The following is a 14,883-nucleotide window of genomic DNA, read 5'->3' as shown; positions in this document are numbered from 1 at the left end:
AAACCGCCCTTGCTTTCAGCAGCTGTTCAGTGACACTGACAACACCGGTGTGGCTGCGGTCCCATTCTGGACTTCACTCACTCAGAACCATGTGCTTGGACTCACCACCAATCAGTCAGCAACAAAAGCCAACCCCTATTTGGCTATACCCAGCGTTTTCATTTTAAATCTCCCTCAAGCCTCTTAAAGAAAATTTTGGAGCAAAAGATGACTCTTACCACCAGCCAGTCCAGCTGGTGATGAGGACAGGGAGGCAGACTGGGGGATTTTAAATGGATCCCTTACCCTCCAGATGCATGCTGTAGTCTGTTCCTGTTCCCCATCATCAGCCTTTCCAACTGGAGTTCTAAGCCATCCCACTTCTGACACCAAATTGTTGGGGAAATCTCACTCCCCTGTGGTACAGAGTCCCCAGAAGGGTCTGAGGGTAGAGGTCAAAGCAGTGAGGCAGGAGAGAAATCTAGAAGGAAAAATTATGCATGCAGGCAGGCTGACAGCTACCAGAGAGCAGCAGCAGCCCTTGAGAGAGTTTCACGGATCTTTTATACAGTATGTTCAGACAGTTTAGTTGTTGATTGTTTTCTTTAACATATCAAAGTCTCAGCAGAAGTACTCTGAGATGTTTCTGGTCACACCAGAAGTGCTAGAAGTAAGTTTTACAGAACAAAGGCACATAAGAACTTGAGTGAGGAGTCTACAAGGCAAACTATGACAAAGATAAGAGTTTACATGGCAATTTGTGACAGACTAGGAGTCTCCATGAATTTGAGATTGGAGGCATTGTAAGGGTCTTCATTAGAGCTAAGATGATTTCTCTGTTACAGGGAGAGAGGCCTGGAAAACTTTTAACCCTTACAGCAGTTTTCTTATAGAGAGTTTTGATTTCCTCCACAATCCCCCCCTTAGACACAATTGGAGTGATTTGATTTTTCTCCCACACAATGTACACAAACATTTGGATACTTATCCCAACCACCTCACAGCACAGCCAAAAGCTACACACCAAGCTCCATTCTGACTTTTCCCAAGAGACTCCCCTGTAAGCTGCTCATTCAGGGCTCTCTGGTTGCCAGCTCCAAGAGAAAGGCCCAGCTTATGGCACGGTCTCCAATCCAATCTGCCCCGAAGTCCCATCTGCAAGCAACCAATCCAGTCAGATTCTTCCAGACTTTCTGCAACACCAGTGATGAAAGCAAACAGACATTTGCATATTTTGCCCAGCCACCTCACAGCATAGCCTCCCCAAAAAGCCACACTTAGTGGCTCTATCCAACTTTTCCCAGCAGATTCCCCTGTAAGATGTTCACTCCCTTCTCTCCAGCTGCAAGCTCCAAGCCAAGGGGCCTAGTTAAAAGCCTTGTCTCCAATCCAGTCTGCCCCGAGATCTCATCTGCAAAAACCCAATGCAGTGCACCCTCCTTTCACCAAGCCCTCCAACCAACACCAGTGAAGTGTACAGACATTTGGATACCTAGCCCAACCACCTCACTGCAATCCCCCCTAAAAAGCCATACTTACCGCAGCTCGACTTGGACTCTTCCCAGGCAGGCTTCCTTATTGAACATTTCACTCAATTCTCTCTGGGTGCTAGCTCCAAGCAGGGACCCCGGCGCAAAGCCTTGCCTCCCATCAAGTCTGCCCCCAAGTCCCATCTCCAAGAAAGCAATGCACTGCACCCACTTCCATCACTTCACAGCACAGCCTGCCCCTCAAGAAACACATATACCCCAACTCCACTCTCGACTTCCCAAAGCCAACTATTCTGTAGGCTGTGTCAAAGTCAGACAGGACTCACAGATTTGTCAGACCGCTCTGTTTATTAGCAAAGCCTCTCTGCTAAGTGCACCCAGAAAATGTGAGTGCCATACAAGGTTCAAACCCCTTGATTTATACAGTCAAAAGAAAGCCAAAATTAACAGTATTAAAAGAGGGGCAAAACTTCACATGATTAGTGTGAGGCTAGTCAAGTATCTTCATTTCCACATCAAGCACACAGCAATCTCCTGTCCATATCTCCTTGGTTATCTCACTTGCTTTCTCCCTAACACCTTATGTTCCTTTTCCCATTAACTCAAGCCCACCTGGCTAGCAATCTGATCTGCATCCCTACAGACAACATTAACATACTTTTCTTCTTCCTGTTCAGAGAAACAATATTCCTTCAACTTATTCAATTACAGCATAATTCATCTTTCTCTTACAGTATAATTCTACTTTCACAATCCCTCCTTTTGGTCAAGCCATGCCTATGACCAACAATTACTGGGTTCCACAAATTAACCATTCTTGGTATCTGTTCATCAGTGATATTTAAAATGATCAGATTAGCTCTCTGGTTAGGGGCAGCTAACTGTGTGACATGTCTTGCACAGTATTGGATACAACAGGAGATTAAACTGAAAACGTACAAAAATAATTAAGATCCCAAATAGGATAGTCAGGGCTCGCTGAAACAACCAGTTTCCTAGGCCAGAGAAATTGTGCAAGTTACTTAGCCATTTCCACTGGGAACTTGGCTCTTCGTTGGGAAGGTATGCAATCTGTTCGAAGTGGCTAGCACGATCTATTACATCATTGGTGTTGTCAGGTATATACACACACAAAACATTCTTTGCCAATGAGAGCACAGGTCCCTCCTTTTGCTGCCAGAACTATATCCAATGCCTGACGGTTTGAGGGCCATCTGTCGGATCGCTCCTGTTTCTTTGGCCAGGGCCCTTAGACTTTCTCTAGTTTCATTTACCATGATTTCAACTACTGCTTGTAACCTCAGAAGCCTTTTTGCATTATGTATTACTCCCCCAAATGGGATAAAGGAACCACCAATAGTCTCTTCCCAAGTTAAGGGGCTTGTGATTCACATACCATTGGGCATCTGACAAGTCCCTTCTTTTTCGCCTAAAATTATGGAGGCGTTCTCGTGGGAAGGACTCTAACACTCGGAATTGTGGGAAGTGTTGGGCGGGATAACAGATACCTGACCAGTTAACTGGTAACGCAGTATAGGCTTTTGTCCCGCAGACCCAATGATGCCTTATCAAAGTCAGGAACGGTCAGCTGCACCTATTTGCCATATAGGTATCTACAAAGGAGTAATATCCCCCAAAAGGCACACTGATTCTCCTTATGGGGAGTGGTGTTATTTGCATGGCATTGAAAGATTGTACTGTTCTCACTAGGGTGGCTGTAGGGGGAGCATGAGAGTGACTTCCCTGTTTGATCCCAGGTTGAGAAAAAAAATTCATATCTCCATACCCAGTTCATCATTCTCCAATCTTGTTTGAATAATCCTACACACCATTGGTTAAAATATGCTGGAGACAACTGCTCCTCCCCAGATTCAGCCCCATCCCATTACACACCCAACACCAGTGACCTTTTCCCTCCTCCACACATCCATTTAGATACATTTATTCCCACTGCTTCCCAAGTGTCATTACTGTTCCATGTCTTGTTAAATGGATGAGGTCCTCCGGTGCGGCCTGGGGAATTGAGTGGGCTGGGATGTGGCTGCAGACCCAGCAATTAGCAATATTAAGGGTCTGAGTGATCCAGACTTGCTGGTGGATAAAAGAATGGTCATTGTGGATTCCCCAGATCTTAAGACACCAGTGGCCGAGGAACAGACCCCACCAAAGGCACATGTTGGAGGCAAGACCCTTTTGGTTCGGACAACCTCAGCTGAGGGAACCGCAGTCACGGTTTTGTGTCCGCCAGGCAGCAGGCGCTAGGCTCACTACTGCTTCTTCTTGGGCCTTCCTTTTGGTCCTCATCTGCTTCAGGAAACCCTTATGCAAACGTAGGTTGTAAGGTATTGCAGGCTGTTCCTCTAAGTCTTCTTCCGGAGTCAAAATTGACTCTGCGTGGTCCTGAGTCAATGATTGGTCCGCTGGGGGTGGTGCCTTCTTACACTGCGAAGCCTGTATCCATGCTGCGATGCCAGATACCTTAACAGCTGTCTGGGTAGTGAGCAGCACCTGATGCGGGCCCTTCCACCGGGGCTGCAAGGCGTGTTTGATGGTGGTGTCATACATAAGACCTAATCACCTGTCTCAAGAGCATAGCAGGCATCAGAAGTGGGTTCCATCAGCCAGGCAGCTTGAACCTGTGAATGGAAGTGACTTACAGCTTGCATTAGTCCCTTGCAGTACTGAAGGAGTGTACTGAGAGTTAAGTTCAAGTCTGAGACTGGAGTAATGGTAGCCATTGTTCACATAGGGCGCCCCATAATTTCAAAAGGATTTAATTTATGTCTTTGGGATGGGGTGGATTGAATTTCCATAAGGGCCAACAGCAAGGCTGCTGGCCAGCTTAACCCTGTAGAGTCAAATTTTTTGCAAGCTTATTTTTTAATCACACCATTTCATTTTTCAACTGCACCTGCACTCTGTGGGTGGTAGGGACAGTGCAGCAGGTGTGTGACATGTAACACGATCCAGGCGCTGAACAAGTTGTCCAGTAAAATGTGCACCCCGGTCACTGGACAGAGTGGCAGGAATTCCTTTGGCAGGCATAACATGATTTAACAAACATTTGGCAATAGACAGTGAATCAGCTTTGCGACAAGGAAAGGCTTCAATCCAACCTGAAAAAAATCAACATACCAAAATGACTTAGGTATTTGTACAAAATCAAGCTGCCAATGCAAGAAAGGTGCTTGGGTCAGGCCCCGGGAACCCTTGAGCTACCTTTACAGGTTTGCCAACATTATAGCTTTGGCAAGTGGTACAGGTGGCACAGTGGCAGGCTGCAAAACACCTGAAATGTGGGGCTCACCATCCTGCCTTAGTTATAGCAGAGAGCATCCCCTCCTTTCCGACATGCAAAACACTGTGAAGCAGGGCGGCCAGAGAGGGGTAGAGTGAAAAGAGGGCCACAAAGGCACCAGTAGGAGAGTGCCAAAGGGAATCGGGGTACAGAGAGCAACCCTGGGCGACCCAAGAGTCTTTTTCTGCTTCTGGGGCAGAGTCTTGGAGCAGGGTGAGGTCAGAAAGGGACAGTGGTGGTACAGAAACAGAAAGGGAACGAAGAAACACACCTGGGGAAGATTCTATGGCAGCATTACTCTTAGCAATGTCAGTATCTGCTGTGGAGTGACCAGGGCACTTAATAGCTAATGCAGATGGGAATAAAACTGCATACAGGAGAGCAGCAATATAAGGGCCATTCTTGATCAGGGTACCAGCAGAGGGAAGGAAACCCAGAGCTTGCCAGAGGGTGCCAAAGTTATGTACAACCCCAAAAGCGTAACGAGAATCAGTATAAATGGTGGCAGAGCGCCCCTCAGCCAGAAAGCAAGCGCAGGTTAGGGCAACTAGTTCAGCGACTTGCGCTGTCACAGAAGGTAACGGCACAGCTTCTAGGGTTTCAGAGAGTGATAGCACAGCATATCCTGCAAGGAGACGACCTTGTCTATCTTGAAAGCAGGAACAGTCAGTGAACACAAGGTCAGAGTTAGAGAGAGGGACATCAGAAAGGTCAGGGCCTGGGACGGTGACAGCAGAGACAGTTGCAAGGCAGTCGTGGGGTTCACCGTCATCGGACAGAGGAAGGAGAGTGGCAGAGTTCAACTGAGAACAGCGCTTTATGGTGATATGAGAAGCCAAAAGCAGTAAAAGTTTCTACCTAGTGAGGCGGGCGGAGAAAAGGTGAGCTGTATTACATTGTAGTAGGAGAGAGTTTCTACAGAGTGAGGGACCATGAGAGAAAGAGGAGAGCAGAGAGACAAGGGACTCAGACATTTCGACCAGGCATGCCACAGCAGCCACAGCATGCAGGCAGGGGGGTAAACCCTGGGCAACAGGATCCAAGGTGACAAATAAGCCACTGGACGATTTTTGTCACCATGCTCTTGAGTAAGAACCCCAAGTGCACAACCAGATTGCTCATGGCAGAAAAGAGTAAAAGGCTTACAGTAGTTAGATAACCCTAAGGTGGGGGCAGTGAGAAGCACTAAAGAGTCAGTTTGAGGCAGATAATGAAGGGGAACAGAGGAGTAGATCATTTACATATTGATCAATGAGTACCCAGAGGAGAAGACCAGGTCAGCAAGGTCTCTGGCTAATGCTTGGGAAAAGTAAAACGGGCTTTCTGTGTACCCCTAGGGAAGCATGGTCCATGTGTACTGCTGCCCCTTGTAAGAAAAGGCAAAAAGATACTGGGACTTACGGTGAACCAGGACAGAAAAGAAAGCACAACACAGATAACAGTAAAATGAGTTGCATCTGGTGGGATAAAAGCCAGAATAGTTGCTGGGTTAGGGACTACAGGAAACGTGGGTACAACAATGCAGTTAATGGCTCGAAGATCCTGAACAAACAGCCATGATTTCCCATCAGCCTTTCTAACTGGGAGAATAGGGGTGTTACAGTGCTGGAATACAGGACAATAATGTCTTGTTCCCGCAGGGTGGATATGACCGGAGCTGAAAACTCTAAATCCCAAAAAACCCAGTTCCACGACCCCTTCTCAGACCTCATTCCCATTCTTGGTACCCTTCCCGTTCCCGGTACTGTCTGCCCTGCCCTGAATAATGCTGTATTTGCAGAGTCATTAACTTTTGGGAGGACTGCTCCTCTTTCCTTTTAGAGTGCGGTGGCAGTGCTCTGCCACTGTTTGCAATTTGTCCATACTCTTGGCCTCCCATCCAACACTTATCTGCTTTAACATACTGGTAATAGATAGGAGGCCATTAACAAACACATGCACCAGGGCACCCTGTCCATTTTCACCCCGTCGCTGTATACCAGAATGTTGCGGGGAAAAAAAAAAAAAAAAAAAAAAACGTCAGTCGGGTGTGATAGCTGCCCGGGTTCTCTCTGTTGCCGTTTACAGCAACGTATGGCCGTCCCGTTGATTTTTTTTGGAGTCCATACTTGGGGAATGGCCTCATGCAGGGGCTTAGCTTGATTTACAGCATCTTTTAGAAAAATTTCCAATCTTGATTTACTAGTGATAGAGAATTTAGACAACCCTTGTTACATTGTTTCCAAGTTAATTACAGACCTTGTTATACAATGGTGAAAGGCAACTTGATTCTTACATTTGTTCCAGTAGGCAGCGTCAGGACCAGTGTCTGGCAAATTAGAAGGACGCTCAGTGGTGGGCCAATTTGCTATCAGGAGCCATTTTTTTTTCTTGCTCGCTAGGGGTTATAAGTAGCTTACGCAGTTGCAGGAGGTCTGCTTCAGAGGATTCATAGGCATTGCACACTAGCAAAAATTCCTCTGCAAATTTGGTAGGGTTTTCCTGGGGCTCTGGAAAACCTTTTACAATTGAGTGGAGCTCCGTGTGGGTCCAGGCTTTATAGCTCCAAGTGGGACAGGTCTGAGTCTTCTCGGAGGACGGGGTAAAGGGAAGCGCTTGGTCTGGTGGTGGGAGAGGAGGTTTCCAATAAAGCTTTTTACTTATAATTAGAATTTTTAAGGGAGGCGAACTTCGATTCAGTCCATCTAAGATTTGCCTCGGCCCACCACTGCATGAAGCAATCTACCTCTCCTCTAGCCAATTTAGTTTTGGGACGGCCAAGTTTGTCTTTTAAGACGTCCACTTGGTCTTTGTTCCAAGATCCTAACAGTGGCCACTGAGTTTTGGGATCCCCCAGAGTCAATCTAGATCATTTTTCCAGAAGTTTACAGGGGTCCGGACCCTTTCTAAAATATATAAGCTGAGCCGGGGTCCCTTGAGGGAACTGCCCCCCGCTTAGACGTCTGGTTACCCATACAGGAGGGCTTCACACACCAATCACACAAGGAGGAAATCTGGGTTCATCAGAGCGGTGCCCAGTGCAACACACAAAAGAAGCCCACAGGCTACTGCCTCAATCGCCCTTGTGTTCACTCCAAGGATTTTATCCAAGATGCGGTGCGGCTGCGATAGTACAGATTCCAGTCACGCAGACCGCGGGGACAGGAGCCCCTTGGGTCAGCCAGTCCCTGGACAGGGATGGCTCCCAGACTCACTCACACCACAGGGAAGACGGATAGTCACAGAGACAAGACAGTCCTCAGTCCGGACAAAACACAGAAGTGACGACCTGACCAGAGTCCTGATGTTAGATCCCGGGATCCCTACCAGAACCGAGCGGGAACCAACAGGTTCCATGGCGTAGACTTCGCTGTGGTTGTGCACCTTTCCATTCTGGCAGAGGACCGCTCGGGCCAAATGCCCAGGTGCCGGCTGCCACGGTCATCCTGCAAGACAGTCAGGGATCACACAACCTCAGCAAAGACGGTTGCCATCTCGGTGGGACCTCCAAATTGTCAAAGTCATACAAGACCCAGATTTGTCAGACCGCTCTGTTTATTAGCAATGCCGCTCTGCTAAATGCACCCAGAAAATGTGAGTGCCATACAAAGTTCAAACCCCTTGATTTATACACTCAAAAGAAAGCCAAAATTAACAGGATTAAAAGAGGGGGCAAAACTTCACATGATTAGTGTGTGAGGCTAGTCAAGTATCTTCATTTCCACGTCAAGCACACAGCAATCTCCTGTCCATATCTCCTTGGTGATCTCACTTGCTTTCTCCCTAACACCTAATGTTCCTTTGCTAGCCAGGTGGGCCTGAGTTAATAGGAAATCTGATCTGCATCCCTACAGACAACAACAACATACTTTTCTTCTTCCTGTTCAGAGAAACAATATTCCTTCAGCTTATTCAATTACAGCATAATTCATCTTTCTCTTACAGTACAATTCTTTCTACTTTCACAGCTGCTCACTCAAGTCTCTCTAGCTGCCGGCTCCAAGAGAAAGGCCCAGCTCATGGGCCTTGTCTCCAATCCAACACTGCAAGAAACAAATCCAGTCAGATTCTCCCGAAAGACTCTCCAACCAACACCAGTTAAGGACATGCATGGATATTTGGATCCTTAGCCTGCTTCTCCCCAACCCCAAAAAAGCCCAAACTTACCGAGCTCCAGTCGGACTTTCCCTCAGCCAAGTGCTCTGTGGGCTGCTCACTCAGGTCTCTGGCTGCAAGCCCTGCCTCTGATCTTCGCTGCCCCTGAAGTGCTAGCTGCAAGAAATTACCACCGATACACCATCTTCAAACAGACCCTCCAACCAACACCGGTGAAGGAAGGGGACAGACATTTGGATACTTAGCATAGCCACCTCGCAGCATAGTGCCCCGAAAAGCCACACTTACTGCAGCTGCATCAGACTTTCCAGGAGACTCTTCTAAGTTGCTCACTCAGTTCTCTGGCTGCAAGCTCCAAGCAGAGGGGCCGGTCTCAAAGCCTTGCCCGCAGGTACCACCTGCAAGACACCAATCCAGTACACTCGCTTCCATCAGGCAACCAACACCAGTGAACAAAGTGCGGGGACATTTGGATACTTAGCCCAACCACCTCAAAACACAGCCAAACGCCACACTTACCAAACTCCACTCCGAATTTTCCCCAGGAGATTCACCTGTAAGCTGCTAAGTCAGTTCTCTCCAGCTACCAGGTCAAAGACAAAGGCCCGGCTCATGGCCTTCTCTCAAATCCAATCTGCCACAAAGTCCGATCTGCAAGAAGCCAATCCAGTCAGATTCTCCAACCAACACCAATGAAGGAAGTGAACAGACATTTTCATATCTTGGCTAACCACCACAGCCAAAAGCCACACTTACCTGAGCTCCCAGGCGACGCCTTGAAGTTGCTCACCGAGTTCTGCTTCTGGCTGCTTTTCGTGTAAGGCTGCCAGCTGCACATAGAGGCCCGTCTCAAGGCCTTCCCTCCAATCCAATCTGCCCTAACTCATGTCTGCAAGAAACCAATCCAGTGCACCCTCTTCCATCAGACCCTCCAACCAGTATCAGGTGAAGAAAGGGGACAGATATATTTGGACACTAAGCCCAGCCACCTCATGACATAACCCCCCCGAAAAGCCACACTTACCACAGCTCCAGACTTTTTCCAGGAGACGCCCCTGTAAGCTGCTCACTAAGTTCTCTCTGGCTCCAAGCTCCAAGCAGAGGGGCCCAGCTCAAAGCCTTGCCCCCAGGTCTCCTTTGCAACAAAGCAATGCAGTGCACCCTCTTCCATAGGATCCTGCAACCAACACCAGTGAACGAAGTAGACAGACATTTGGATAGTTAGCCCAACCGCCTCCCAGCAGAGCCCTCTCCCCTTCCAAACCACACTTACCGAGCCTCACTTACAGCGGTTGGCCTCAGGAAAGTCCACGGGCTGCTTACTGAAGTCTCTCTGGCTCCCAACACCAAGCAGGGGGCACGGCTCAAAGTCTTCCCTCCAATCCAGTCTCCAGGGACCTATCTGCAACAATTCACTCCCGATGCAGCCTCTCCCATCAGGCCCTGTAACCCATACCAGTGAACCACGTAGACAGACATTTGGATACTTAGCCCACACACCTCCCAGTAAAGCCTGCTTCGCCCCGCCCCATAGAAACCCCCACACTTACCTATCTCCACTCGGACTTTCCCTCAGCCAAGTGCTCTGTGGGCTGCTCGCTCAGGTCTCTGGCTGCCAGCTCCAAGCCAGCAGCCCAGATCACAGCCTTGCAGTCGATCTCATCTGCCCCTGAAGTTGCAAGAAGTTATTACTAATGGACCATCTTCAAACAGACCATCCAACCAACACCAGTCAAGGAAGACATTTGGATACCTTGCCCAATCACCTCTCAGCACAGCAAAAAGCCACACTTACCTGAGCTCCTCTTACATATTTTCTACACGACTCCTCCAAGTTGCTCACTGAATTCCACTTCTGGCTGCTTTCCATGTAAGACTGTTAGCTCCAAGAGAAAGACATATCAAAGCCTTACCTCCAATCCAGTCGGCCTCCAGAACTTAACCTTCAAACACACACTCCCAATGCACCCTCTTCCAACAAACCTTATAACCAACAGGTGAAGCAAGTGGACAGACATTTGGATACTTAACCCAGTCACCTCAAAGCATAGCCCCCCCCCCTACCCCTCCCAACCAAAGCCACACTTACCACAGCTCCATCAGACTCACCTGTAAGCTGCTCGCTCAGTTCTCTCTGGCTGCATGTTTCAAGCAGAGGGGCCCATCTCAAAGCCTAGCCCTGAAGTCTCACCTGCAAGAAACCAATGCAGTGCACCCTCTTCCATCAGGCCCTGCAACCAACACCAGTGAACCAAGTGCTCAGACATTTGGATACTTAGCCCAATCACCTCGCATCACAGCCTCCCATTTCCCCCCCCCCCCCATCCACATTAAAAAAGCCACACTTACCACAGCTCCACTCTGTCCATTTTCACCCCGTCGCTGTATACCAGAATGTTGCGGGGGAAAAAAAAAAAAAAAAAAAAAAAAAAACCTCAGTCGGGTGTGATAGCTGCCCGGGTTCTCTCTGTTGCCGTTTACAGCAACGTATGGCCGTCCCGTTGATTTTTTTTGGAGTCCATACTTGGGGAATGGCCTCATGCAGGGGCTTAGCTTGATTTACAGCATCTTTTAGAAAAATTTCCAATCTTGATTTACTAGTGATAGAGAATTTAGACAACCCTTGTTACATTGTTTCCAAGTTAATTACAGACCTTGTTATACAATGGTGAAAGGCAACTTGATTCTTACATTTGTTCCAGTAGGCAGCGTCAGGACCAGTGTCTGGCAAATTAGAAGGACGCTCAGTGGTGGGCCAATTTGCTATCAGGAGCCATTTTTTTTTCTTGCTCGCTAGGGGTTATAAGTAGCTTACGCAGTTGCAGGAGGTCTGCTTCAGAGGATTCATAGGCATTGCACACTAGCAAAAATTCCTCTGCAAATTTGGTAGGGTTTTCCTGGGGCTCTGGAAAACCTTTTACAATTGAGTGGAGCTCCGTGTGGGTCCAGGCTTTATAGCTCCAAGTGGGACAGGTCTGAGTCTTCTCGGAGGACGGGGTAAAGGGAAGCGCTTGGTCTGGTGGTGGGAGAGGAGGTTTCCAATAAAGCTTTTTACTTATAATTAGAATTTTTAAGGGAGGCGAACTTCGATTCAGTCCATCTAAGATTTGCCTCGGCCCACCACTGCATGAAGCAATCTACCTCTCCTCTAGCCAATTTAGTTTTGGGACGGCCAAGTTTGTCTTTTAAGACGTCCACTTGGTCTTTGTTCCAAGATCCTAACAGTGGCCACTGAGTTTTGGGATCCCCCAGAGTCAATCTAGATCATTTTTCCAGAAGTTTACAGGGGTCCGGACCCTTTCTAAAATATATAAGCTGAGCCGGGGTCCCTTGAGGGAACTGCCCCCCGCTTAGACGTCTGGTTACCCATACAGGAGGGCTTCACACACCAATCACACAAGGAGGAAATCTGGGTTCATCAGAGCGGTGCCCAGTGCAACACACAAAAGAAGCCCACAGGCTACTGCCTCAATCGCCCTTGCGTTCACTCCAAGGATTTTATCCAAGATGCGGTGCGGCTGCGATAGTACAGATTCCAGTCACGCAGACCGCGGGGACAGGAGCCCCTTGGGTCAGCCAGTCCCTGGACAGGGATGGCTCCCAGACTCACTCACACCACAGGGAAGACGGATAGTCACAGAGACAAGACAGTCCTCAGTCCGGACAAAACACAGAAGTGACGACCTGACCAGAGTCCTGATGTTAGATCCCGGGATCCCTACCAGAACCGAGCGGGAACCAACAGGTTCCATGGCGTAGACTTCGCTGTGGTTGTGCACCTTTCCATTCTGGCAGAGGACCGCTCGGGCCAAATGCCCAGGTGCCGGCTGCCACGGTCATCCTGCAAGACAGTCAGGGATCACACAACCTCAGCAAAGACGGTTGCCATCTCGGTGGGACCTCCAAATTGTCAAAGTCATACAAGACCCAGATTTGTCAGACCGCTCTGTTTATTAGCAATGCCGCTCTGCTAAATGCACCCAGAAAATGTGAGTGCCATACAAAGTTCAAACCCCTTGATTTATACACTCAAAAGAAAGCCAAAATTAACAGGATTAAAAGAGGGGGCAAAACTTCACATGATTAGTGTGTGAGGCTAGTCAAGTATCTTCATTTCCACGTCAAGCACACAGCAATCTCCTGTCCATATCTCCTTGGTGATCTCACTTGCTTTCTCCCTAACACCTAATGTTCCTTTGCTAGCCAGGTGGGCCTGAGTTAATAGGAAATCTGATCTGCATCCCTACAGACAACAACAACAACATACTTTTCTTCTTCCTGTTCAGAGAAACAATATTCCTTCAGCTTATTCAATTACAGCATAATTCATCTTTCTCTTACAGTACAATTCTTTCTACTTTCACAGCTGCTCACTCAAGTCTCTCTAGCTGCCGGCTCCAAGAGAAAGGCCCAGCTCATGGGCCTTGTCTCCAATCCAACACTGCAAGAAACAAATCCAGTCAGATTCTCCCGAAAGACTCTCCAACCAACACCAGTTAAGGACATGCATGGATATTTGGATCCTTAGCCTGCTTCTCCCCAACCCCAAAAAAGCCCAAACTTACCGAGCTCCAGTCGGACTTTCCCTCAGCCAAGTGCTCTGTGGGCTGCTCACTCAGGTCTCTGGCTGCAAGCCCTGCCTCTGATCTTCGCTGCCCCTGAAGTGCTAGCTGCAAGAAATTACCACCGATACACCATCTTCAAACAGACCCTCCAACCAACACCGGTGAAGGAAGGGGACAGACATTTGGATACTTAGCATAGCCACCTCGCAGCATAGTGCCCCGAAAAGCCACACTTACTGCAGCTGCATCAGACTTTCCAGGAGACTCTTCTAAGTTGCTCACTCAGTTCTCTGGCTGCAAGCTCCAAGCAGAGGGGCCGGTCTCAAAGCCTTGCCCGCAGGTACCACCTGCAAGACACCAATCCAGTACACTCGCTTCCATCAGGCAACCAACACCAGTGAACAAAGTGCGGGGACATTTGGATACTTAGCCCAACCACCTCAAAACACAGCCAAACGCCACACTTACCAAACTCCACTCCGAATTTTCCCCAGGAGATTCACCTGTAAGCTGCTAAGTCAGTTCTCTCCAGCTACCAGGTCAAAGACAAAGGCCCGGCTCATGGCCTTCTCTCAAATCCAATCTGCCACAAAGTCCGATCTGCAAGAAGCCAATCCAGTCAGATTCTCCAACCAACACCAATGAAGGAAGTGAACAGACATTTTCATATCTTGGCTAACCACCACAGCCAAAAGCCACACTTACCTGAGCTCCCAGGCGACGCCTTGAAGTTGCTCACCGAGTTCTGCTTCTGGCTGCTTTTCGTGTAAGGCTGCCAGCTGCACATAGAGGCCCGTCTCAAGGCCTTCCCTCCAATCCAATCTGCCCTAACTCATGTCTGCAAGAAACCAATCCAGTGCACCCTCTTCCATCAGACCCTCCAACCAGTATCAGGTGAAGAAAGGGGACAGATATATTTGGACACTAAGCCCAGCCACCTCATGACATAACCCCCCCGAAAAGCCACACTTACCACAGCTCCAGACTTTTTCCAGGAGACGCCCCTGTAAGCTGCTCACTCAGTTCTCTCTGGCTCCAAGCTCCAAGCAGAGGGGCCCAGCTCAAAGCCTTGCCCCCAGGTCTCCTTTGCAACAAAGCAATGCAGTGCACCCTCTTCCATAGGATCCTGCAACCAACACCAGTGAACGAAGTAGACAGACATTTGGATAGTTAGCCCAACCGCCTCCCAGCAGAGCCCTCTCCCCTTCCAAACCACACTTACCGAGCCTCACTTACAGCGGTTGGCCTCAGGAAAGTCCACGGGCTGCTTACTGAAGTCTCTCTGGCTCCCAACACCAAGCAGGGGGCACGGCTCAAAGTCTTCCCTCCAATCCAGTCTCCAGGGACCTATCTGCAACAATTCACTCCCAATGCAGCCTCTCCCATCAGGCCCTGTAACCCATACCAGTGAACCACGTAGACAGACATTTGGATACTTAGCCCACACACCTCCCAG

General features: G+C 48.7%; 2 long non-coding RNA genes across 18 annotated transcripts in view; both read right to left on the bottom strand.

Moving 5' to 3' along the window:
* Positions 1 to 1,504: 1,504 nt before the first annotated feature.
* Positions 1,505 to 9,931, bottom strand: LOC142830230 (uncharacterized). Its single transcript, XR_012905314.2, has 6 exons — positions 9,887 to 9,931; positions 9,619 to 9,751; positions 9,382 to 9,513; positions 9,151 to 9,260; positions 8,914 to 9,018; positions 1,505 to 4,585 (listed from the first exon to the last, which is right to left on the bottom strand). It is a non-coding gene; the product is annotated as an uncharacterized LOC142830230 (long non-coding RNA).
* A 4-nt stretch (positions 9,932 to 9,935) lies between these two features.
* LOC142830223 (uncharacterized) overlaps positions 9,936 to 14,883 on the bottom strand; it is a 47,937-nt gene continuing 42,989 nt past the window's right edge. For 16 of the 17 annotated variants that reach the window (XR_016350073.1, XR_016350086.1, XR_016350080.1 and 13 more), the window contains 8 exons: positions 14,650 to 14,778; positions 14,401 to 14,553; positions 14,133 to 14,265; positions 13,896 to 14,027; positions 13,665 to 13,774; positions 13,428 to 13,532; positions 10,136 to 10,264; positions 9,936 to 10,039 (listed from right to left, as the gene is read on the bottom strand). This is a non-coding gene — a long non-coding RNA (uncharacterized LOC142830223). The remainder of the gene's footprint in view (positions 10,040 to 10,135; positions 10,265 to 13,427; positions 13,533 to 13,664; positions 13,775 to 13,895; positions 14,028 to 14,132; positions 14,266 to 14,400; positions 14,554 to 14,649; positions 14,779 to 14,883) is intronic. The other variant, XR_016350081.1, reaches the window with a different exon arrangement.

The sequence above is a fragment of the Pelodiscus sinensis genome, chromosome 7 (assembly GCF_052426305.1).
Source record: "Pelodiscus sinensis isolate ZL-2025 chromosome 7, ASM5242630v1, whole genome shotgun sequence".
NCBI classification, from domain to species: Eukaryota; Metazoa; Chordata; order Testudines; family Trionychidae; genus Pelodiscus; species Pelodiscus sinensis.
This window is presented reverse-complemented; position numbering and strand designations above follow the sequence as displayed.